Source organism: Danio rerio, chromosome 16 (assembly GCF_049306965.1).
Source record: "Danio rerio strain Tuebingen ecotype United States chromosome 16, GRCz12tu, whole genome shotgun sequence".
Classification (NCBI taxonomy): Eukaryota; Metazoa; Chordata; class Actinopteri; order Cypriniformes; family Danionidae; genus Danio; species Danio rerio.
Window position 1 is genome coordinate 2,161,758 of NC_133191.1, and position 25,743 is coordinate 2,187,500.

The 25,743-nt window shown below is 35.8% G+C and overlaps 1 protein-coding gene across 10 annotated transcripts in view; it reads left to right on the top strand.

Moving 5' to 3' along the window:
* The window catches only part of grik2 (glutamate receptor, ionotropic, kainate 2), a 339,915-nt gene that overhangs the window by 278,990 nt on the left and 35,182 nt on the right, over positions 1 to 25,743 (top strand).

A 25,743-nucleotide genomic window follows, 5' to 3' on the forward strand; every position in this document is an offset into this window, starting at 1 on the left:
TAGGGAAGGAGGAGGAGGAAGAAGAGGGCGGCCGAGTCGGCCGATCCGGCGGCTTTTCGCGCGAGAACGGCGCAGGCGCGAACGTCGCGTGCGCCCGAGACGCGAAAAACCGCGCACAGTGGCCTCTCGCGGATCCGCGAAAACAAAAACCGCTTGAATACGTACCTCCCGTGACGTAAATCGCGGTCCGCAGAAACGTCCGCGGGGCTACGTTTCCACAATGAGCCCGGGTTGGTTTTTTTTCTTAAAGACTCGCACAGATTAACTGTTCAGCACAAAACTAGCAATTCGAGCTAACAAAACCAATATAATTAGTTCTGATTTCAGGTGTATTTAAATGAGGCTTTGACCAAGAAATGGGTTATCAACCCATGCCTATTCACATCACATTCAGCCTCTTTCACACTACCAGCGACTTTGTATCTGGCTTTTGATTGAATTCACCAATAGCTGTTCCCTCCTTGAGGTTGCTTAGGTAATGTTTATAATCATAATTACTGACAGAGTTTTAATACACATTTTGGGGATAAAACATTAAATATGAACGGAATCAGTGCATTTAGGCCCAGTTTCACAAACAGGGCTTAGATTAAGCCAGGACTAGGCCTTAGTTAATTTAGCCCATTTAAGCCAAATTTCTTAGAAAACATATATTACTGGTGTGCACCTGGAGACAAAAAAAATACACTGATGTATTTAAATACATCTCATTGCAAGTTATTTTGAGACAGCTCAAACATGCAGTTTAATCTTGACCAGCCTTAACCCCTTCCACAGTGCCCCGACGAGGTCGCACTGAGGTGCTGTTTTTTCCACATGTCAATGTTTATGAATAGATTACATCAAAAATAAAAAAAAGTGTAGTCTTGAAAAACTCTACATCAGTATGAAGCTACATCTCCTAAGCACCCATTGCAGCTAGTTGTTTTTCAATGGAAAGCTTATAAAGAATGTATTTTCTAAATTTGTGTAAGTTTTGCAGAAAACGCTTATTAGATATGGCGTACATATCATGTAATAACAACACACACACGCATTCATTGCTGTGAATCACGGTTTATTTTGAAAGGTAAGAGTCCACAGAAAAACATCCTATCAAGCACATTGGGCTCTATTTTGACGGTCCATGCGTAAAACGCAGGGCGCAAATGCTTTCAGGGCGTGTCAGGACGCGTTTTTGCTAATTTAAGGACGGGAAAATTCGTTTTGCGCCGTGGCGCATGGTCTAAAAGGGTTGAGTTTATTTTCTTAATGAGTTATAGGTGTGTTTTGAGAATAACCCAATCAGAGTCTCATCTCCCATTCCTTTTAAGAGCAGCTGTGTCGCGGCAAGAGCGCATTCGCCATTTACAGGGACGCAAAGTGAGTCTACGTGGAAAAAATGAGCATTTCACAAGCAAACAGTTAACAGAAAACAGTTAAACAGAGCATCTACTGCGTGAGAATGAGAGATAATGGATCACTTTCACTTTCGCTCTTGGATAGGGAAACCTTTACGCACAGACATCAATTAGTCTATAAATAATCAATTGCGTTTGTTAAGTGGAAATATTCGTTTCAAAACTATTTCTAAATTCAGTTCTAATTTCCAGCAAACGAATAAATGAACAACAATAACAAAATGTGCTCAAAAACCTGAGTTATATCCTAAAACACATGCTGTGCCCCATATGGTCTAAAACCTGACAGGTGGGCAAATCTAAGCTTGTTTTTAATCAAACAAATATAAATATGGATATAATAAATAATACTGCTAATAATAATAGCATTATACAAAAGCAAATTGTTATGAATGAACTGAAAAAGCCTCCCGAGATGAAGAAGACATAAAAGCAGTGATTTTTCATATTTATGTAGGCTAGAAAATAATATGTTTTGTAATATTTTAATCCTTTATATTTATATTCTATATCTATTCTTATTATATCCTATATATATCCTTAATATTTACATTTTTTCATATGTAAGGATATTTGCCTATTGCTCTCTTGTGTGTATTAAGCAGTGTGTAAGCGAGGCGCAACTCTGTGCTGGAGTTTAGACCGGGATAGTTTTGGTCTAATGAAAAATCTGTTATAGATTCTCAAAATAGCAACGCGCCAGCGGTCCGCCTCAGAACACCTTCCTTTTTAGACCAGAACGCCTATGGGCGCACAAATGAGCGCTAATGCATTTGCTATTTAAACAGCGTAGCGCAACACCTCAAAACGACTCTTGCGCCAAGCTGAAACTACCAAAAGACTACTGCGTCACTCCTTGCGCCACACTGCGCCGGGTGTATGATAGGGCCCATTTAGTCCACCGACACAATAGTGTTGAATTATGGATGGTTATTCATTTGTTTGTGTCACCATTTCTGCCGGAGACCTATAGTTACACCTTGTTTGTGAAACCGGGGGATAATGCTTAACTAGAAGCTAAAGCTTGCTGACCAACTTCGATGTTGGCTTGAGAAAGTGTTCTGATGTTTTGGTTGGTTGCTAGGTAGTTGCTAATTCAATTAATTCATCTTTATTTCTCTAGCGCTTGTACAATGTAGATTGTGTTAAAGCAGCTTCACATAGAAGTTCTAGTAAATTCTGTCAGTCCAGTTTTTAAGGCATTGCTAGGTGATTGCTACGGTGTTCTGAGTCATTGCTAGGCAGTTGCTAGGGTGCTAAGGTTTGTTATTACTTAGTAAGCATTTCTAGCATAATTATTATTAGCATAACTAATTACTGCTAGCATGTGTAGCATGCAGGAAGTCCAGTTTTCTAGCATGACTCAAACGAGCCAATATTCCGCTCCCAACCATGTTCTGATGATGAGATATTGCTGTTGGTTGCTAGGTTCGTCGGTTTTGTTGCTATGGAGTCGATTGACAGCTTAGAGTGATCAAAGCTTCTTGCCAATGTCATATGTATATACATATTATTTACTTGGTTAGATGGGTGGCATGGTGGCTCAGGGGTTAGTACTGTCACCTCACAGCAAGACGGTCATTGGTTCGAGTCCTGGCTGTGCCAGTTGCCATTTCTGTTTGGAGTTTGCATGTTCTCCTCGTGTTAGTGTGGGTTTCCTCCAGGTGCTCCGGTTCACCCCACAGTCCAAACACATGCGGTACAGGGGAATTGATTAACTAAAATGTCTGTAGTGTATGAGTGTGTGTGTGAATGAGTGTGTATGGGTGTTTCCCAGTACTGTGTAAAACATATGCTGGAATAGTTGTCGGTCCATTCCCCTGTGGTGACCCCTGATTAATAAGGGACTAAAGCAAAGGAAAATGAACGAATGACTGTTTACTTTGTTAGATTAGTTTCACTTTCGGCTTTGGTACTGTCTAATTTAATATATAAACACAAATATAATATTTTAAAGCACCATAGAGAAAGAATGTAAAAGATATACGTATGTATGAATAGATCAATTAAAATCCTGCATATATTTAGTAGGGATTCAAATTTGCCCTTTTATAAAACGACGGTGCAGACGGGGTACAGATGCTATCCTAATAAAATGTCCTAATTTAAAATCTCATCTCTTAAAGGGGATCTGAAGTATGCCATAAAGAAAGCCAAATGCTGGAGAATGAAGATTTTATTCTTGACCTAATAATTGAGGTTGTGTTTTAGAGCTTTCATCACTTTGGAAATGACAAAGGTTGAAAGCGCTTTATGACAGCGCACTGTTTAGCGCCTCTGTGAGGGAGATCTGCATTTCTTTATTCAGTCCCAGAGGGCCGTGACCTTGTTCACTGGGACACTTAAACGCTTCTTAAGTCAGTATTTTTGTTCTGTGATGCCAGCATGAAACGTGTCTCCTCAGTGGGTGTTTGATTGACCAGTTCCGTCAAATGGTCTACCAAAAGAGGAATACACTTTAACAAAGAACCCTTTTTTGTCTTTTCCATCTGCCTCTACTATAAATGCATAGAAATATCAGAGATATGTTGTGCATATAATGGTTTTCTGAATAGCGTGTGTTTTAGTAAACAGAAACGACCAAGAGAAGCGTGAGATTTATATCGAATTTAGTTTCCATTTCATAGTTATTATTATAAAAAATATTATTATCATTATATAAAAAATTATTATTATTATTATTATTATTATAAAAATTATAAAAAATAAAAAAATTATTAAAATTATTATTATTATTATTATTATTATTATTATTATTATTATTATTATTAAATTATTATTATTATTATTATTAATAAAATTATTATTATTATTATTATTTAATTATTATTGTTATTATTAAAATTATTATTATTATTATTATTAATATTATTGATATTAGTATTATAATCATCATCATCATCATCATCATCATTATTTTTTTTATTATTATTATCATTATTATTATTATTATTATTATTATTATTATTACTATTATTATTATTATTATTATTATTATTATTATCATAATTATTATTATTGCTATTATTATTATTATTACTATTATTATTATTATTATTATTATTATTATTATATTCAATAACTTGTTTGAATTTAAATATATTATGTTACAATTTCCAAAGATGTAAGGTGAGCAAACTCTTGTTTTAATTTGATATGTGTTTAATAAAACTTTTTTGTTTAAATGACCCAAAAATATTTTCATTATTGACTGAGAAATGGAAAAATATTCATTTTCAAAAGGGTACATATACGCTGAGCACTTTATGGGCCCTATCATACACCAGACACAATAGGGCGCAAGACGTGTTTGGTGAATTTATTGCTATTTTCAGACCAGCGCAACAGTAACTTTCCCATTTTGCACTACATTGTTTAAATCGCAAATCCATTTGCAGCACTTTGTGGACTCATGTGTGTGCTGGTCTATAAGGGAGGTGTGTTGAGACGAATTGTTGCTATTTTGAGTAACTGAATTAGACTGCGCCATTGACCAACTAAAAGCTACTTTAAAGTCCAGCGCAGAGGTCATAGGTTATGTGCCAATGCAGGTCCAAACACTTACACACTGCTTAATACACACAGGATGTACAGCAACACACAAATATCCTTACATATGAAAACAATTACAGGATTAAAACGTTAGAGAAATGATTATTTTTTACATAAATATAAAAACCACTGCCTCCATGCCTTCTTCATCACGGGGGGCTTTTTTTAATCATGACAATTGACTTTTGCAAAAAGCAAATGCTCCATGGCGCAAGGCAACTGACTCTTATGGGGAATGTGAGATGAGACTCTGATTGGTTTAATGCAGGTTAATGATTAATGTTAATGTTTAATTTTTTTTCATACTTATTTTGTGTTGTCACTTGTCACTTAATGTACACTGGAAGCTTCTGTAGCTAAAACAAATTCCTTGTGTGTGTGAAGCACACTTGAATCAAAATTAAAACTGATCCTGATTCTGTTATGCTCAAAACACACCCATTGTGTTATGGTGTATCCCAGATGCCTCCGAGCCCAGAGAAGTCGACCGTGCTTCTGGACACTGTTAACATAGGGCTTCCTTTTGGCACAGTACAGTTTTCAATGGCATTTATGAAAGTAATAAAGGTTTGCCAAAGTAGTAGCTTGAGGGATAGAGTATCCCTGTTGTTCAGCTTAGGCTTGCACCCTTGTCCTTTATACGCTGACATTCCTCCAGATTCCTTTAATCTTTTATTGGGCGTTATACACTGCTGAAGGTGAAATATCCAAATGTCTTCTTATCTTTTTTGTTTTTAAACAATGTTTTAATCAATACTTTCTTTTGTATTTGCATTTTTCAAACTGTCCCAATTTTTCTGATTTGGGATTGTAGTTTGGCTATACATTTGTAACATTTGTCATGCTAATAAGGCATTTTTTTATTTGAGAGAGAGAGAGAGAGAGAGAGAGAGAGAGAGAATGCATTGGAGCAGCAGATGTTGAACACATATCTGCTGTTTTAGCAGGCGCTGATGTATTGAGGGATTGAGTGGCAGTGTGAGTGATTGACGGTTTGATAAACTGCCTTTATTGATTCTGTATAATGCACTGAGGAGAGACCGTCATTCAACAGTATCAACAACACTACACTTTAACTCCCTTTACAGTGAAACTCCTTATGGATGCTGATGTAGGTTTTTATTTTGGAGTCTTCACATTAGTGTGTTCACAACTCATTCATTCTTTTTCTTGTCGGCTTAGTCCCTTTATTAATACGGGGTCGCCACAGCGGAATGAACCGCCAACTTATCCAGCAGGTTTTTACGCAACGGATGCCCTTCCAACCGCAATCTATCTCTGGGAAACATCCACACACACACTCATTCACTACGGACATGTCTTTGGACTTTCGGGGAAACCGGAGCACCCGGAGGAAACCCACGCAAATGCAGGGAGAACATGCAAACTCCACACAGAAACGCCAACTGAGCCGAGGTTCGACTCAGCGACCTAGTTGACCCAGTTCTCAGCCAACCAGCTGACCGCTTGCCTCCGTGTGCACTGCTTTTTGCCTGTTGCCAGTTTGCCCAGTAGCTCGCTGAGTACATCAGAGGATTTGAGATGCAGAGAGGAGTTGACCGTGACGACAGGGGATGAAATCCGGTGACAAATGTTTTCAGAAAGCAGGTAAAACAAAAGGCAAAAAGTTAAATAAACAAGTAAATAACAGGGTGAGAATGTGGTAAATTAAGAAAACGTGGTAAAAATCAGGCTGCCGTGAGGGCTTTTCTTTTTCTGGATTGCTTTTGAAAACACTATTGGTTGGTTTTAGGGAAGTCGATGGTCAGGTTAATCGGTGCTTTTGAAAACACTATTGGTTGGGGTTAGGGAAGTGGGTGGGCAGGTCAATCGGTGCTTTTGAAAACACTATTGGTTGGTTTTAGGGAAGTCGATGGTCAGGTTAATCGGTGCTTTTGAAAACACTATTGGTTGGGTTTAGGGAAGTGGGTGGGCGGGTCAATCGGTGCTTTTAAAAACACTATTGTTTGGGTTGAGGGAAGGCCTAGTCGGTCAGTCAGTCTGTATTAGTGATGTGCGGATGGCTGTTATATACATGGGCGCTGCAGATAATCCGCGGGTCGGGCGGGATTGGTAATAAAAAATACATTATGATTAGTTGCGGGGGGGTCATGGGAGGATGAGTTTAATGATTTTTGCTTTGTACTTTTTAAACACATTAGTTAAGCCGAAATGGAGGCGAAACCAATCCGATAGAATTTTAAAAATGGAGAACTAAAAACAAAACAAAATAAAGAAAAGAAAAGTGCCACATGGGAGCGTTTTCGAGGTTGAATCAAGTGCTGGGTATGTAATAGGCCATGCAACGGCTGAAAAGCGCTTTATATGAAAGCCACCAGACCGATTCCTCAAATATGAAACATCATGTGTGTGCTAAATCGAAAGGCCGGTCAAATCAAAGTCTGACAAGCACTTTAAGTTCTTACATTCGTCAGGACAGCAAAAAACACTACTGGAAGTTACATGGATGCATGTGTAGACGGACCTGTGCTGCCTTAATATACAGTACACCCCTTCCATGTTGTCTCTGGTAAGGGATGCACAGATTAGCTCATTGAATCTCCTGTTAATGACAAAAGGTCTATGCTGACCTTTCATCATCATGCTTAAAACAAAGAATTAGAATCATTATATATATATATATTATGTCTCAAAAAACTGAACTGTAAATTAGCTGTATTTTGTGATTCATGTTTTTATTTTACATTTTTTTATTTTTCTTTTTATTTATGCTTTTGAACTGCATTATGGGATCTTGATCCAGCAACTTCTAACCTTCTAACCTTGAAAAGTTTGAAAATGTGACTTTTACTGACATTTTTAATAGCTGAATATATACAGTGTGTATATATATATATATATATATATATATATATATATATATATATATATATATATATATATATATATATATATATATATATATATATATATATATATATATATATATATATGTATATATATATATATGTATATATATATATATATATATATATATATATATATATATATATATATATATATATATATATATATATATGTATATATATATATATATATATATATATGTATATATATATATATATATATATGTATATATATATATATATATATATATATGTATATATATATATATATATATATATATATATATATATATATATATATATATATATATATATATATATATATATATATATATATATGTATATATATATATATATATATGTATATATATATATATATATATATATGTATATATATATATATATATATATATATATATATATACAGTGTTCAGCATATTTTAGTACACCCCTAACAATTCTCTCTTTTAAATATCAATTATTTAATAGGAAGCTCTGCAATGTTATGTTTGCGCATATACATTAGATAAGTCAGTACTGAAGTCAAATCTGGAGCTCATCTAACAAAATAACTTAAGACAACGGTCCAAAAACTAGCACAGCCAAATGTATATGTTATCGAAAAATATTAAATACAAATTAAAAACAGAGGAAAATCAAGAGAAGAAGAACAATGGAAAAAATGTTGAAATTTTGTAGGTTGTAATTTTTTTTTTGCAATATTTTGCTTAAATTTAATTGTATTATCTTACAATTTCTAAATACTCTAAATATTTTAATAAATGTATCTGTTTAATAAATCTGTTTCGTTTAAATGCACCAAAATGCATCGCCTATATTCAGAAATGAATAGAAACATTCATTTTCAAAATGGGGTGTACTCAGTTATGCTGAGCATTGTATATTGTCAGGGTTTTATGGAATGTGTGGCTGTACATTTGCTTCATTGTTTCCATTATCAACAGAGCAAACCATTGTTGACCAACGACTTCCCTAATTAACCCATTTAACCATTTAAACTGCACTTTAGGTTTAAAACTAGTTGCAAAATAACTAGTAAATATTATGCACAGCCATGGTGGCAAAGTTATTAAAACTATTATGTAAAAAAGCCTGTTAAACAGCACTCTGGAAATAAATATGTAATAAAATTTTTACAGGAGGCTAATGATTTTGACCACCCCTGTATGTTCAGCATCATCATGATGGGCAAAGTATTTATTTATTTAACAGACAGTTTTCTCTTCCAGTTTGGAAGAGTGTTGCTGTGTAATTTAGTTATAGTTAGCTATCTCACTGATGTTTACAGTGAACCTCCTATGTAATCTGCTTTAATGACACACATTGAAGCATGGTTTATCGCCCCCTCAGGTTTGTCACTGGCAGAACATCACCAGATCACATGTGTGTATGTCCTTGCTGCCATTTTTTACTTTATTTTCATGTTGGCTGGATTAATGTTAGGGACAAACAAACAAATTAATTAATTAAATATAGTAATAAAATAAAATAAAAAAATTAAATTAAAATAAAATAAAATAAAATAAAAAAAAAATAAATAAAATAAAATATCAGGCAAACTAATAAAATGCTAGTCACAAATGTTCTGTGGTTTGTTGCATGCTAGTTTGTTGGCCCGGTTTGGTTGGTGTGTATGCTCATAATTTATGCACACTGTCATAAAAGTCAAATCCCTTAGACTGTCCAAAAAAGCAATGATTTTCACAGGACGGGTGGACGCAGTATATTGAGGAACACAGAGTGCATAACAGACTGATCAAAGGATTGAAATTGTGAGCTCCCATTAGCGCAGTCATCCCGTTCAAACTCCCCAGTGCCTCATCAGACACTCGCCTGCGGCCATTTCAATAAACCTCAACATATATTATTAAAATCAGTTTTTTTTCTCAGTCGTAAAACCCTAAGATGCTAAAAACCACCAACGGCTTTGAGGTCTAGAGAAGGCAGCAGCTAAAATAGCCATTCTGACCTCTCATATCCCGCCAGCACAATCCCACACAGGTGGCCTGAAACTAAAATGAACAACAGCATTGTTTTCTTCTCATGTAACGTCTGATGTCGAATGTCAACAAAAGCTAGTTCATCTTTCAAGTCTCTGTGTGTTGTGGGAATGAAGAATCAGAATGCTATCACGTTTATCTTCATGTCAAAATCCAAGTTGGCCATGAGAATAATTAATCTTTTCTAAATCATTAGCATTTTTTCTAGTCTGGAACACATGTCTCAGTTTATAATATAAAAAACTTAATAATAATTAATTATTAATGTAATAATTCTGTCATAATTTACTCTGCCTTTAAATAAAAAAATATATACATTTTTTATTATTTATTATTTTTATTTTTATTATTTCTTAAATAATTTTTACTCACTATTTTTAAAGAGACAAACAAACAAACAATAAATAAATTACAAATAAATGAACAATTAAATACAAATAAATAGATAAAATACAAATAAATAAATAAATCACAATTAAATAAATTAGTAAAATAAATAAAATACAAATAAATAAAACATAAATTAATAAATAATTAAATAAAGACAAAAAATAAATAAAAAAATACAAATAAATAAATAAATAAATAAAATACAATGAAATAAATTAATAAAATGCAAATAAATTAATAAATAAATACAATAAATAAATAAAATAGATAAATAAATAAAATACAAATAGATAGATAAAATACAAATAAATAAACTAATAAATAAATAAAATACAATGAAATAAATAAAATAAAAAACATACAAATAAATAAATTAATTAATTAATTAATAAAACACAAACAAATAAATTAATAATAATAAATATAATAATACATTTTAAAAATGATATTTAATCTTCAATATTGAATACTGATTTAATACACATTTCTTAATGTCTGCATAACATAACTTTTTTGCATATTTATGTATATTGAAAAGGAAAAAAATACAAGAAAATACTAACTATCTCACAATATGTGCATATGCATTTATATTTATCTTTAACCTCTTTCTAATGTTAATGAATGTGGGATTTTCTAAACTTATGTCTATACCTGAAGTTAATAATTCACATCGAAACATAAACCTTTTGACACTTTCAGCAAACATCTGATGATCCTCGAGCATGTATAAAATACAATCAATATAAATATAAAGCCAAACAGAAAACAATGTGCCAATGCAGTAAATAAAATAATCTTACATCAAAAGGAAAAACAAGAATATGTTGATCACCACATTGGCAGATTATTTACCTTGGTTTTAAGTAAAAACTCAATTGATTTTAACATATTATTTATAAAACAAGACAATATGTTTTGCTTGACTAAATACTTCTTGATATATGCATTTTTAGCTATTTAGACTAGAAACAAGACAAAAACCAACTCAGGCTTATTCTTATCATGTACCCCTATACATTTTTGGAGAGCGCCAAATACGTCCCAGGAGCTTCATTTTTTGCAGTTTAGATTTCGCGAATCCACCAGGAGGCGCTGTGTACGCTTTTCGAGATCTTAATTTTCTCTTGCGAGTGCCATTTGCACCTGTTGTTCTTGCGTAAATCCACCAGAGGCCACCGTCAACTGACTGACCAACCAATCGACTGACCCACCTTCCTCCTTCCTTAAGCCCAACCAACAGTGTTTTCGAAAGCAATCCAGAAAAAGAAAAGCCCTCGCGGCAGCAGCCTGATTTTTATTACCTTATCAGATTTTACCACATTCTCACCCTGCTATTTACTTGTTTATTTTATATATTATTTGGCTTTTGTTTTTGTTTTGCCTGCTTTTTGAAATCGTTCTTCACCAGACTAACCCTGTCGTCATGATCAACTCTGCTCCACGTCACAAATCTGCTGACGTACAGGGCGAGCCACTAGACAAACTGGTAACAATGAGAAAGCCATCCATACGCGAGGTAAACGATCTGCTGTTTAGCACGAAAAGAAACGTCATCATTCCGCCCCAAAGTGTTCGCTTTAAGGATGAAATGCAGCCATACGCACCTCTGGTTACATAATTCTCGCTCTCCATAAAGGTATACAGGGCTACGCTTTCAGAATGAGCCTGTGTTGCAATAACCAGTGAAATATTCTTTCTTCTGCTGAACACGAAAGAAGATATTTCGAAGAATGCTGTAAACCTAGTATTTGTTGTTTCTACTGTGGTTGCCAGTGGTTCCAGCTTTCTTACCCATCCTAAGAAAGACGAAGAGGTTTTGCTCCTCCGTGTGAAAGGTTGCCGCAGATTGTTTTGATACTGAAGGATAAGAGACAGAAAGAGTGAGAGAGAGGGAGAGATTGAGAGAGGTCGGGCTGCGTTCCCAGTGAGCCTGCTCCTCTTTTTGATCATAATATCTTTTGAAGCATAGAATGTGGCATACTAGACGTGACAGATAATAAGATGCCTCAGAGCAAGAGAAGGACAAAGAAACGCAAACCTCCAGAGAAGAGGAGGACTATATCTGGCCGATACGTCTGCTGTGTTCTCCACCTGCTTTCATGGGTTGGAATATTCGATAATTTAATGTGTCAGCCTTAGGGCAGTGTGTTCAGCACGGGGAAACGCTTGGCTTCCAGATGGTGGCCGCCTAAAATGGCCATAATCATCTGCTGCTATGATATTGAAGCACCGCTGAATCTCTCTGGATTTGGAGCTAAAGAGGTGTTTTACTAACGTCATACAAGGTTTATGGAATGTGTGGCTGTGCATTTGCTTCATTTGCTCTGTAACAGCTCGGTTTCATTCTCATCGTGTGCCACATGCAGTTGAAGGTGGACTTAGTATAAAGCGGGGGAATTAAGTATTGAACAAGTCATGTTTTTTCCTGGGAATAAAATTTCTAAAAGAGCCATTGATATGGAATTGAAACAGATTTTGGTAAAAACCCAAACAATATTTAATAATTAATACTTTATATACAATACTTTTTTTTTTTTTTTTGGTGCTGACAGTTTAAAGACGCCTCTCATATGGAGAATGAAGACAAATGCATTGCTCTGGTGTGAGTTTCTCACACACTTCATCATTGTCAAAATCTTCTATCAAATCTGAGCTTTATTTAGTATTCTCTATTGGATTCGGTTCAGGTGATTGGCTGGGCCATTCTACAGCTTGATTTTCTTTCTCTAAAAGCATCTGAGAGTCTCCTTGGCTGTATTTTGGATCATTGTCCTGCTGGAATGTCCACCCTGGTTTCATTTTCATCCTCCTGCTAATGTAGATGTTGGACTGAAGCAGCTGATCTTCATTTACACTGAGGAAGGGCAGAGGCTTGCTGAAGAACTACTGAGAGATTTCAGCTGCCGTCTGGGCTTTCACTGCCTTTCTATACCTCTCTTTCTTCATCTGTTCAATGCTTTTTGCCTGCGTCATTAGATTTTTTTATGCAAAGCTTCAATTGTAAACTAATTAGATTCATTTCTTTGTATATATGTAATTATTTGGTTGTTATTAACATTCAGGGAAAATTTCAAGTCAACAGCACCTTTAAAAATATATTTTGCTGAGGAAAAAGGGTGACGTGTTCAATAGATACCCCCCCACCCAAAAAAAAAAAAAAAAAAAAACTGTATAGACGAAATACCCTTCAGGATGCGTGCGCAGCAAGGTTGCAGAAAAAAACGTGAGCGCTAGCATTTACAGCGAGGGAATGACATCCAATGTGGTACAGAGTTTGTTGTTGTCTTCGAGATAAGTTATATTGATTATATACAGGGCCGGAGCAAGCTGAACTGCCGCTCTAGGCAGAGGACGATCATGCCGCCCTCAACCCCAATGTGAGAACGAAAGTGACCGGTTATGAAAATGAAGTGAGGTGTCGCGGACCTCTTTTCCAGCGCACTATGCGTGGATATAACAGAGGATGTGCGGGTGCTGAGGGAGAGAGGGAGGTGTCGCGGACACTGCGCTCTCTATTCTGCCGCCCTATGCTCGGATATAACTGAGGACGCGCGGGTGTCGCGGACCTCAATTCTGCCGCCCTATGCGAGGATATAACTGAGGACGCGCGGGTGTCGCGGACCTCAATTGTGCTGCCCTGTGCGCGGATATAACTGAGGACACGCCGGTGCTGATGGAGGTGTCACTAACGCCGCCATCTCTATTCTGTCGTCTATGCGCGAATATATCTGAGGACGTGGGTGGTGAGGGAGGTGTCGCGGACATAACTGAGGACGCGGGTGGTAAAGGAGGTGTCGCGGATGCCGCCTAGGTCGCCTCTATGGACGCGCCGGCCCTGATTATATATTATATATATATTATTTACATAATGCTTTCAGCATATTATAACAGCTCGTCACCCAGTGATAAGCACAGTTATTTGGTAAAATTAACGTTAAAGTGAGCGGCGTTCGTCTGACAGGTCCATTTGCGATAGCACCCTCCCAATGAATATTGGATAAGACGAAATGGCCGATCATCCAGCCCCAAATATACAATCTCATTGAAACTCCATGAGATTTTACAAGAGAGAAGTTAAAGGCCTACAAGTCTTTGGGTGCCTACAATTGTGTTCTGTGTGGTCATGTGCAAGATATAATGCTCCATAATGACCAGATTCAACACTATGTAGAGCTAAAAGCTGAGATTCTGCCCAGTCAAAGACAAGGGAAGACTGAACTATACAAGTCCTGGGTGAACATCAACAAGCAAAACAGCTGCATTTTGACAACGAACTGCACCTGTAGGGCAGGTTATGTGAACTTACATCTTTACATTTCAGTCTAAGCATTCAGTGTAGGCAGTTTAATTCACGATATGTAACTGTTTTTGCTGAAATCATTGCTGCAATCAAAAATGAGTGCTGTGTCTGATTCAGCATAGCGTAAACTTACCTGATTTAACATGAGAACTGCAGAGCTGAGCATTTCTAACCAGGTCCTCACTCCATTTAGCTCCCTTTTAGCCAAAGACATCTGGGGTTGGCATTAAAAGCAGTGTGGTGTACGGTAAAAGTTAAGCTTTTCGGTTTTAAGAATTTAAATTTGGCATCCTACCGCACAGCAGGACATGTTTCTATTGCAACGGGTTTCTTTTTGCAACCGGGAACCTGTGTTTTAAGTATGTAATTCCTCTATATACCCAGATATAGACCATCCCTCATCAAAAAAGTGGCTGAAACTTGATAAAAGTAATGCATTTAAACAGCAATGTGTCTCAGACTACTAAAAATGCATTTTACACCAGGTGTAAACGGGGATTAAACTCCATCTGACCACCTCAGCTGCTCTTGTCATCTTTTTAATTTCTCAAAATGCTTTTGTGGAAGCTGCAGCCAGTTCTCAGTTTCAAAAGCCTCCCATTTCCTGCAGTAATCTCAGTCTTATCAGTCTTCTGTGAGATTTTTTTTCTGCTGTGGGCTCCTGTAAGCAGGACCCCCGGACCGCAGAGATGAGATGGAGGAAGTGAATCACAGCTGCTGATGGAATCGGAGCTGCAGTTAAAGTGAGCAGCTCCACCTGTAGAGACACACAATGATGTTTGGAGACCCTGCTGATTTAACCCCTCCACTTCTCAAACCACACATCCTTCTGTGCTGGAATTTTTGTTTCAACATTTTCTGAGGGGGTTTTCTGTCTGCCTGAGACTGATCCGAAACATACAGTATTAGCACTCTTTCAGTGGTTAGAATTATGGCAAAGCGTTAGCATTACGACTCACTGAGTGAAGCAACAACAAGAATATTGATAATAAGTAAAGCTGTATAATAAAGCTGCCGACACAAAATCATGGGTGCTATTCTTTTGGAAAGTGGTAACCTCAAAACTCAAAATCGTAGAGACGTGCACGAGACTCCCGCAAAAATATATATATTAATTTCTCCCGTTTCCACCTTCAGAATTTAGGTTTTGTCCTGCAAAAAACATAAGAAGGCCTACTTTTATTTTTACTGCTTCTTTACGCAACTTTGTTATGTTTAATATGCTTCCCTTAAGAATATAAATAAACAAGAAACTCAAAATAAACAAACATTGTTCTTTTTATTGGAGTTTAATTAAATAAAATGATGAACAAGGAGTTTTTCAGAACATATACAGTTTAAGTCAGAATTATTAGCTCTCCTGTTTATTTCCCTCCAATTTCTGTTTTAGAGAAGGAGGTGATCAGGTCAATCTGTACTTTTAAAAACATTATCGGTTGGGTTTAGAGAAGGAGGTGATCAAGTCAGTCTGTACTTTTAAAAACATTATCGGTTGGGTTTAGAGAAGGAGGTGATCAGGTCAGTCTGTACTTTTGAAAACATTATCGGTTGGGTTTAGAGAAGGAGGTGATTTGATCCATCTGTGCTTTTAAAAACATTGGCTGGGTTTAGAGAAGGAGGTGATCAGGTCAGTCTGTACTTTTAAAAACATTATCCGTTGGGTTTAGAGAAGGAGGTGATCAGGTCAGTCTGTACTTTTGAAAACATTATCGGTTGGGTTTAGAGAAGGAGGTGATTTGATCCATCTGTGCTTTTAAAAACATTGGCTGGGTTTAGAGAAGGAGGTGATCAGGTCAATCTGTACTTTTGAAAACATTATCGGTTGGGTTTAGAGAAGGAGGTGATCAGGTCAGTCTGTACTTTTGAAAACATTATCGGTTGGGTTTAGAGAAGGAGGTGATCGGGTCAGTCTGTACTTTTGAAAACATTATCGGTTGGGTTTAGAGAAGGAGGTGATCGGGTCAGTCTGTACTTTTGAAAACATTATTGGTTGGGTTTAGAGAAGGAGGTGATTAGTCAGTCTGTACTTTTGAAAACATTATCGGTTGGGTTTAGAGAAGGAGGTGATCGGGTCAATCTGTGCTTTTGAAAACATTATCGGTTGGGTTTAGAGCAGGAGGTGATCAGGTCAGTCTGTACTTTTAAAAACATTATCGGTTGGGTTTAGAGAAGGAGGTGATTTGATCCATCTGTGCTTTTGAAAACATTATCAGTTGGGTTTAAAGAAGGAGGTGATCAGGTCCATCTGTGCTTTTAAAAACATTAGCGGTTGGATTTAGAGAAGGAGCTGATCGGGTCAATCTGTGCTTTAAAAAACATTATCGGTTGGGTTTAGGTTAGGTGGTGTGAGGGGGAAATGGTATTCAGTCATTTATTCAGTCCGTCCACAGTGACCTCTGGTGGAATTACATGAGAATCACAGTTGTGAATGACACGAGAGAAAATATGAGAAATTTGAGATCTCGAAAAACATACACAGCGGCATCTGGTGAATTCGCGAAAACAAAAACTGCATTAAAATGTATCTCTGTATTTAGTGCTCTCCAGAAATAAGTAAAGGGGTACATATAAATAATGAGTCTGGGTTGGAGAATTACATGGATCTCAACTTTCTGACGTACACCACACCTATTAAGAAAGAAAGGGTACTATCGGCAGTGAACACATACTGTAATTCATACTGTACCACTCAGTAGAAACTATTGTATTATGTATTATGCAATACATAATCAAAGCCATTTTGCAAGTGTAATAATAGAATACCAAGAGACTTTCTGCCATTAAAGACACACACACACAAACACACACACACACACACACACACACACACACACACACACACACACACACACACACACACACACAGGCAAACATAATCACTCACCGCTCTCTGTGGATATTCAAAGAAGCCTTTATACAGCTCTCATAGCACAGCCTACGCGTCTGCTCGCTGTAAAACCAACCGTTAGCAACTTCTTTTAAATATCGTTCACATTTCAGTGTGTGCAAAAGATTTGCCCTGTTAGACCCTCCGTGCAGCTCCACAAAGGCTGTCACCTCCTTGCGCGTGTCATTATAATGAGAATGTGGATGAAAATGGACAGCCACCTGCCGCTGCCGTTTCCAGCATCATTATGAGCGCCGGAGCTCTGGATGAGGCCAGGAGATGTTTGTTTTGGACTGATCTCCTTCATTGCACACGGGTCTCTCGCTGGAATATCACACACACAGAGAAAACACCAGCAGTCTGATGTTTGGTCTGAATATGTTTAAGGTCTTATTGTCTTTGCTGGATCGATGCACTCAAAAAAAAAAAAGGACTTTTGCTGCTTGTTTGAAGTACTTATTTAAAATGAGTTGAAACAACCCAATTCTTAAAGTTTTTTGGGACTTTATTGTTTGATTGTTTTAGTTGTGAAGTCACAGTGGTGCAGTGGGTAGCACGTTCTCCTCACAGCAAGAAGGTCGCTGGTTCGAGCCCCGGCTGGGTCAGTTGACATTTCTGTGTGGAGTTTGCATTTTCTCCTCGTGTTCACGTGGGTTTCCTCCAGGTGCTTCGGTCTCCCCGACAGTCCGTAGTGTATGAATGTGTATAGATGTTTCCCAGTGATGGGTTGCAACTGGAAGGGCATCCGCTGTGTAAAACATATGCTGGATAAGTTGCTGGTTCATTCCGCTGTGGCAAGCCCAGATTAATAAAGGAACTAAGCTGAAAATGAATGTTTTACTTGTGAACAAGATGCAGCAGTTCTGAATCTGTGATGGATTAAGTAGCTCAATGTGTATATGAATGCAACAAGAGTTGGAAGACATCTTAATCCCAGTTTCTTTGCAAATCCTGTCTGCATATGCGTTAATACTGAGATATGGTAATGAACATGTGTCAGTCAATATTTTGAAGGTCTTATAGTCTTTGTTGGATCAATGCACTAAAGTAAAAGGACTTTTGTTGCTTGTTTAAAGTACTTATTTAAAAGTGAGTTGAAACAACACAAGGTCAAGTTTTTTAGGACAGCTTATTCGTTTTATTGTTTAGTTGTTTGGATTATGCAGCTGTTCTGATTCTTTGATGAATTATTTAGCTCAAAATGTATATATAAGTGCTATAAAGTGTATTAGAACTGATCTTTATCTCCATTTTCTTTGAAAATTCTGTCTGTCACTCCATATAAAATCCATAATTTTCAGTTTTTAAAAAAGTAAAATAACGGCCATTAAATTACAGAAATTTACTGTAAAATAGCAGATATTGAATTACAGGAATTTACTGTAAAACAGCGGACATTGAATTACAGGAATTTACTGTAAAATAGCGGACATTGAATTACAGGAATTTACTGTAAAATAGCGGACATCGAATAAAAGGAATTTACTGTAAAATAGCGGACATTGAATTAGAGGAATTTACTGTAAAATAACGGCCATTAAATTACAGAAATTTACAGTAAAATAACAGCCATTAAATTACAGAAATTTACTGTAAAATAGCAGACATTGAATTACAGAAATTTACTGTAAAATAGCAGCATTAAATTACAGAAATTTACTGTAAAAAATGGACATTGAATTACAGAATTTTTACAGTAAAATAACAGCCATTAAATTACAGAAATTTACTGTAAAATAGCGGGCATTAAATTACAGAAATTTACTGTAAAAATGGACATTGAATTACAGAAATTTACTGTAAAATAGCAAACACTGAATTACAGGAATTTACTGTAAAATAAACGAAATTAAGTTACAGAAATTTACTGTAAAATAATGGACATTGAATTACAGGAATTTACTGTAAAATAAACGAAATTAAATTACAGAAATTTACTGTAAAATAATGGACATTGAATGACAGAAATTTACTGTAAAATAACGGAAATTAAATACCAAAAATTTATTGTAAAATAACGGCCATTAAATGACAGAAATTTACTGTAAAATAACGGCCAGTAAATTACAGAAATTGAATGTAAAATAACGGACATTGAATTACAGGAATTTACTTAAATTTAAATTTCTAGTAAATTTCTGTGATTCAACCTTTGTTATTTTACAGTAAATTTCTGAAATTTAACGGACGGAAATTACAGCTGTATATCTATATATCTGTTAGTCTCAGCAACCAGCGTACTTCAAAAATAATGTCTTTTGTATTCAACAAGAAGAAATAAACGTAAATGTCCATTTAATTTCATCAGGGAACTACATTATAACAGCTTGTAACACATTAATGAACATGTAATAACAATTAAGTGTGAAATAAACATAGATATGTGTCGCTGCTGCACTGTTTGTAAACCTCTGAGAGCTGAGAATCGAGTGAGTCGAGTTGCCTGAAGCTTCCCAGTCTATTGTTTTAATATGACTCCATTATGTAGCAGCACTTCACAATCACATACGGTATGATGAGTGGAGTCTAAATGCGCTTTAAATGTGTTCTCCACGACATTAAAGTTTATTAAGGAATAATGGGTCATCTCAATGTATTGTAGATTCACACTGCTTAACATTCAGCTTGGGCCTGCTTGAGAAGTGGACACATCCTTATCCGTCCTTTTAGAGGCCTTCATTTGAATGTTTATGGGCCGGTTTGAAGTTCTTCCATGGCAGTTTAATCCTTTACTGGATGAAGGGAAGGTTAGCTAACAGGGTGCATGTTTTAATTGTGAAGGAAATTGTACTGCTCTTCGTACTTTAAAGAGCTTAAGTTTTGCAGATCTAGCACAAGTATTGGGCCTGAGGAATGCAATGATATTGCAGTCCATACTATCCCTGAACCCCCCCACCCCCCACCCCCACCCATTTTTCACTCAGGGCATCAGTTGGATTCTTCTTTGGGGCTTCTCCACACTGCACTGTAAAAGGTGAAAACTTAAACAAATTACTTCGACTTGTTACTATAAAATGAATTAAGTTTGACAAACTTAATTTATAACAGATTTCAGTAATAAATTAAGTTAGTCCTTTTAGGTGTAACAGGTTTTAGTAATTTACTTTAGAAAACAAGAACGGAACAGTGCATACAGTAGAGAACAAATCTCTCTGTAAGAGAGATAATAGTAAAAAAATAATAGTAAAAATACTTTTATTACAGTACAAATAATTCCCTTCCCATGTTAATATAATAATAATGCTTTAATTTTTTGTGGCAAATACAAGTATTGCTCATTATTGAAAAAAATATGGAAACTTAAACAAATTACTTGGACTTATTACTATGAAATTAATTAAGTTTGACAAACCTTATTTATAACAGTTTTCAGTAATAAATTAAGTTAGTTACTTTAGGTGTAATATGTTCTAGTAATTTATTTATAGCAAGTAAAAGTGTTGTTCATTATCAATAATGAGTAATACTTGTATTATTATTCTTATTATTATTATTATTATTATTATTGTTATTATTAATATTATTATTATTATTATTATTATTATTATTATTATTATTAACAGTGTTATTATTATTATTATTATTATTTTTATTATTATTAACATTGTTATTATTATCATTATTATTATTTTTATTATTATTTAGTTATTATTTATATTACTATTATTTATATTATTATTAAGTATTATTACGTTTTATTAAGTATTATTATTATTATTATTATTATCATTATCATTATTATATTAACATGGGAAGAGACTTATTTGTACTGTAATAAAAGTATTTTTACTATTATTATTATATTAACAATATTATATTGAATGATTTGTACTGTACTGTATGCACTGTTCCGTTCTTGTTTTCCAAAATAAATTACTAAAATTGGTAAAGGACTAACTTAATTTATTACTGAAAACTGTCCTAAATTAAGTTTGTCAAACTTAATTGATTTAATTGTAACAAGTCAAAGTAATTTGTTTAAGTTTCCACTATTTACATTGTGTAACTCTCTCAAATGTGGACATACAGTATTGAAGGTGGACTCATCAGAGAACAATACATGTTTCACATTGTCCACAGCCCAGGACTATTGCTGCTGGCACCACTGAAACCAATGTTTAGCATTGGCATGAGTGACCAAAGGTTTGGCTATAGTAGTTCAACCATGTATATTGGAGCTCCCAGTGAGCAGTTTTAAGGAAAACCGTAGAGTTGAAGTGCATATTTAATTCTGCTGTGAGATTACACCAAGACAGTGTCCTTGTTCACATTCATACACCTCTTGGATGTGGGCTATTCTGCACTTTTCTTGTTTCCAGTGTGTATATTATTATGTGAGATCAGATTTGACTTCTGTCCTTTTTCTGGCTAAAAACTGGCTAAATATTTTAAATCTGAAATATTTCCATAACTTTATTAAATTCCACATCACTCCCACAATCAAATCTATTTGTCAGGAAGGACACATTGCCTTGCTGTTTTTGTCAGAGGCAGAAAAGGCAGTGCATCAGTTTAATTCCCGTCCTCTTGTCATCTGTCAGAATAACAGCAGTCGTGGAGAATGCTTGGGCTCTGATTGTAGTGTGCGGTAAATTAATCAAAGCATCGGGACAGATCGAGAACCACGAGCGGATTAAAGTAGTGCAATCTGCGGACACTTCAACATGATCAAAGTATTAGACAAATCACTGCTAATCAATCCACACAATCTCAAATCAGCCGAAACGCACAGATAGCATCACTGCGGCGTAGAACGAATTAAGAGAAGAGAGAAATGATGGCTACACAACTGACACACATTTAAAGGGGTCCTATTATGCTCTTTTTTACAGTTTCAGCTAATGCTGCTTTCTGAGCGTGAGTGATTCCTGCATAATAGGTCCCCTTTTATAAGAGGTGAACTGAAAAAATGTGGTGCGACGCAGTGGCGCAGTAGGTAGTGCTGTCCCCTCACAGCAAGAGGGTCGCTGGTTCGAGCCTCGGCTGGGTCAGTTGGCGTTTCTGTGAGGAGTTTGAATGTTCTCCATGCGTTCGCGTAGGTTTCCTCCAGATGCTCCGGTTTCCCCCACAGTCCAAAGACATGCAGTACAGGTGAATTGGGTAGGCTAAATTGTCCATAGCTGCGTCAAAACATGTTGAATAAGTTGGTGGTTATTCCGCTGTGGAAACCCCAGATTAATTAAGGGACTAAGCCGAATAGAAAATGAATGAATGAATGAATGAATGAATGAATGAATGAATGAATAAATGGATGAATGAATGAATGAATGGATGATTAATATTAATTAATTAATTAATTAATTAATTAATGGATGAATGAATGAATAAATAGATGAATGAATGAATGAATGAATGAATGAATGAATGAATGAATGAATGTAAGGAGAAAAATATTCATGGTGGCACGGTGGCTCAGTGGTTAGCACTGTCACTTCACAGCAAGAAGGTCACTGGTTCGAGTCCTGGCTGTGCCAGTTGGCATTTCTGTGTGGAGTTTGCATGTTCTCCCCACGTTGGCGAAGGTTTTCTCCGGGTGCTCCGGTTTCCCCCACAATCCAAACACATGCATGTAAAATATCTATTGCATTCGTCACGTGATATGTCACGGTTTTAAAGGTTTTAAGAACACCCGTTCAAGTAAAGTCTGACGACATTGTTTATTAAATTGGACCTTAGTTAGACATTGACTTTTTTACCATTAAAAAAAAAAGGAATCATCCAAGTTAAGAAGTGCCACAAGGTTCTGTTTTAGGCCTTTTTCCGTTTTTAATTTACACTACCTGACAAAAGTCGTGGATCTCAGTTGTAAGAGCAGCAAATAATAACTTGACTTCCAGTCGATCATATGGTAAAGTGGCAGATGCTGGAGTTCTCTGATGGATCATCTGTTGAACTGTATCCCAATTATCACAAACACTGAAAGAGACCTACTGGAACCAGCATGGAGCTAAGATTCTCAGAGAAATCAGTCAAGTTTGGTGAAGGAGAAATCATGGTTTGGGGTTACATTCAGTATGGGGGCGTGCGAGAGATCTGCAGAGTGGATGATCAACATCAACAGCCTGAGGTATCAAGACATCTGTGCTGCCCATTACATTACAAACCACAGGAGAGGGACAATTCTCCAGCAGGATAGCGCTCCTTCTCATACTTCAGCCTCCACATCAAAGCTCCTGAAAGCAAAGGGTGCTCCAGGATTGACCAGCCTAGTCACCAGATATACACATTATTGAGCATGTCTGGGGTACGATGGAGGAGGAGGCATTGAAGATAAACCCAGATGATGAACTCTGGGAGTCCTGCAAGAAGGCTTTCTTTGGCATTCCAGATGACTTTATTAATCAGTGATTTGAGTCATGTCAGAGATGTATGGATGCAGTCCTCCAAGCTCATGATGGAGTCAGACACAATATTCATTCTTTATATTCTATACTGGACATTATTTCTGTTCAGTGACAAGACTTTTGTCTGAGTAAAGTCAGACCTTATTGTGACCTTACTTATTGAATCATTCAAAGTCAAGGCATGATCATATTTGATTTAGGTAAAATAAGCGTCATCTAGAAGCCTTTGCTTTTCATATAAGCCACTTCTGATACCAAATGTTCAACTAGAAGTCAGGTTATTATTGGTTGCTCCTAAAACTTTGATAGTCAACAAGACTTTAGTCAGTTTGTGTACAGTTGAGGTCAGAATTATTAGCCCCCTTGTTTATTTGTTCCCCAATGTCTGTTTAACAAAGAGAAGATTTCTTCAACACATTTCTTATCATAATAGTTTTAATACCTCATTTCTAATAACTGATTTATTGTAACTTTGCCATGATGACAGTAAATAATATTAGACTAGATCTTTTTCCAGTCACTTTTATACAGCTCAAAGTGAAATTTTTAGGATTAACTAGGTTAATTAGGTTAGCTAGGCAAGTTAGGGTAATTAAGCAAGTTATTGTATAACGATGGTTTGTTCTGTAGACAGCCGAAAAAAAAATAGCTTGAAGGGGCTAATAATATTGTCCTTAAAATGGTGTTTAAAAAATTTAAAACTGCTTTTATTCTAGTCGAAATGAAAAAAATAAGACTTTCTCCAGAAGAAAAAATATTATCAGACAAACTGTAAAAATTTCCTAAATCTGTTAAACAATTTGGGAAATATTTAGAAAAGAAAAAACAATCAAAGGGGGGTAAATAATTCTGACTTCAACTGTATATGCTGGCCAAATTTCAATATTGTCATAAATGGGTTCATTTTTCTGAAAGTTGTTTACAGAACCTGTTTTATAGGTCAAAATAAACCCATTTTTAATGGTTATTGTTTTTAATAATAGCCTATACACTGCAAAAAATGCTTTTCTTACTTAAATTTTTTGTCTTGTTTCTAGTCCAAATATCTGAAAATTCCTAAATTAAGAAGAATATTCAAGAAACATATTTTCTTGTTTTAAGAAATAATATGACAATAATAAGTGAGTTTTTCCTTAAAACAAGCAAAATAATCTGCCAATGGGGTAAGCAAAATAATCTTACGTCAAAAGAAAAAGCAAGATTATTTTGCTTACCCCATTGGCAGATTATTTTGCTTGTTTTAAGGAAAAACTCACTTATTATTGGCATATAATTTCTCAAAACAAGACAATATGTTTTGCTTGTCTAGAAAATGCCTCTTGATATAAGAAAGTTTAGATATTTAGACTAGAAACAAGACAAAAAATTTTTTTGAGTGTAGTGCAATGATAAGCTCTCATCCAAAACCTATAGGAGTGAATGGGAGAGTATATATTTGATTGTTTACTACTCTTCCCTTTCTCTCTATTTGTGTCGCCCCCACGGTTTTGCCTCATCAGCAGTCGTTGTCTACATGTGCAATCGGGCTGATTTGTCAAGGGTAACTCCAGAAGATTCTGATAGGCACTTGGCAAATCACCCAGTTGATCTAAAATATCGACCGGCCACAAAAAGTCATTACACACAATAATGGCAGGCAGGACCTTGAGTATGTGACTTAATTAGGTTTCAAATGCCATCAGATGTGTTCTCGGAGGCTCGCAAAGACTAAACGCTTGAAGATCCTTTGCATCTTTGCAGCAATTTCTCTCACCGCTAACCTCAATATCCAAGTTGATTACGGGTTTATTTGTAGTTCTACTGGAATAGGCATTATTTTGGTATGCTGAATTTTGCACGCTGTCGGTATACATTTCAGTTTTGGGAGATTAGTCGGGATTAGTTATAAACAGATTTGTGTGCTTCTGCCGCGATTTGTGCCGTAGTAATCATGTAAAGGGGGCAAAAATATGACATTTTATACCAATAGCTGTTTGACT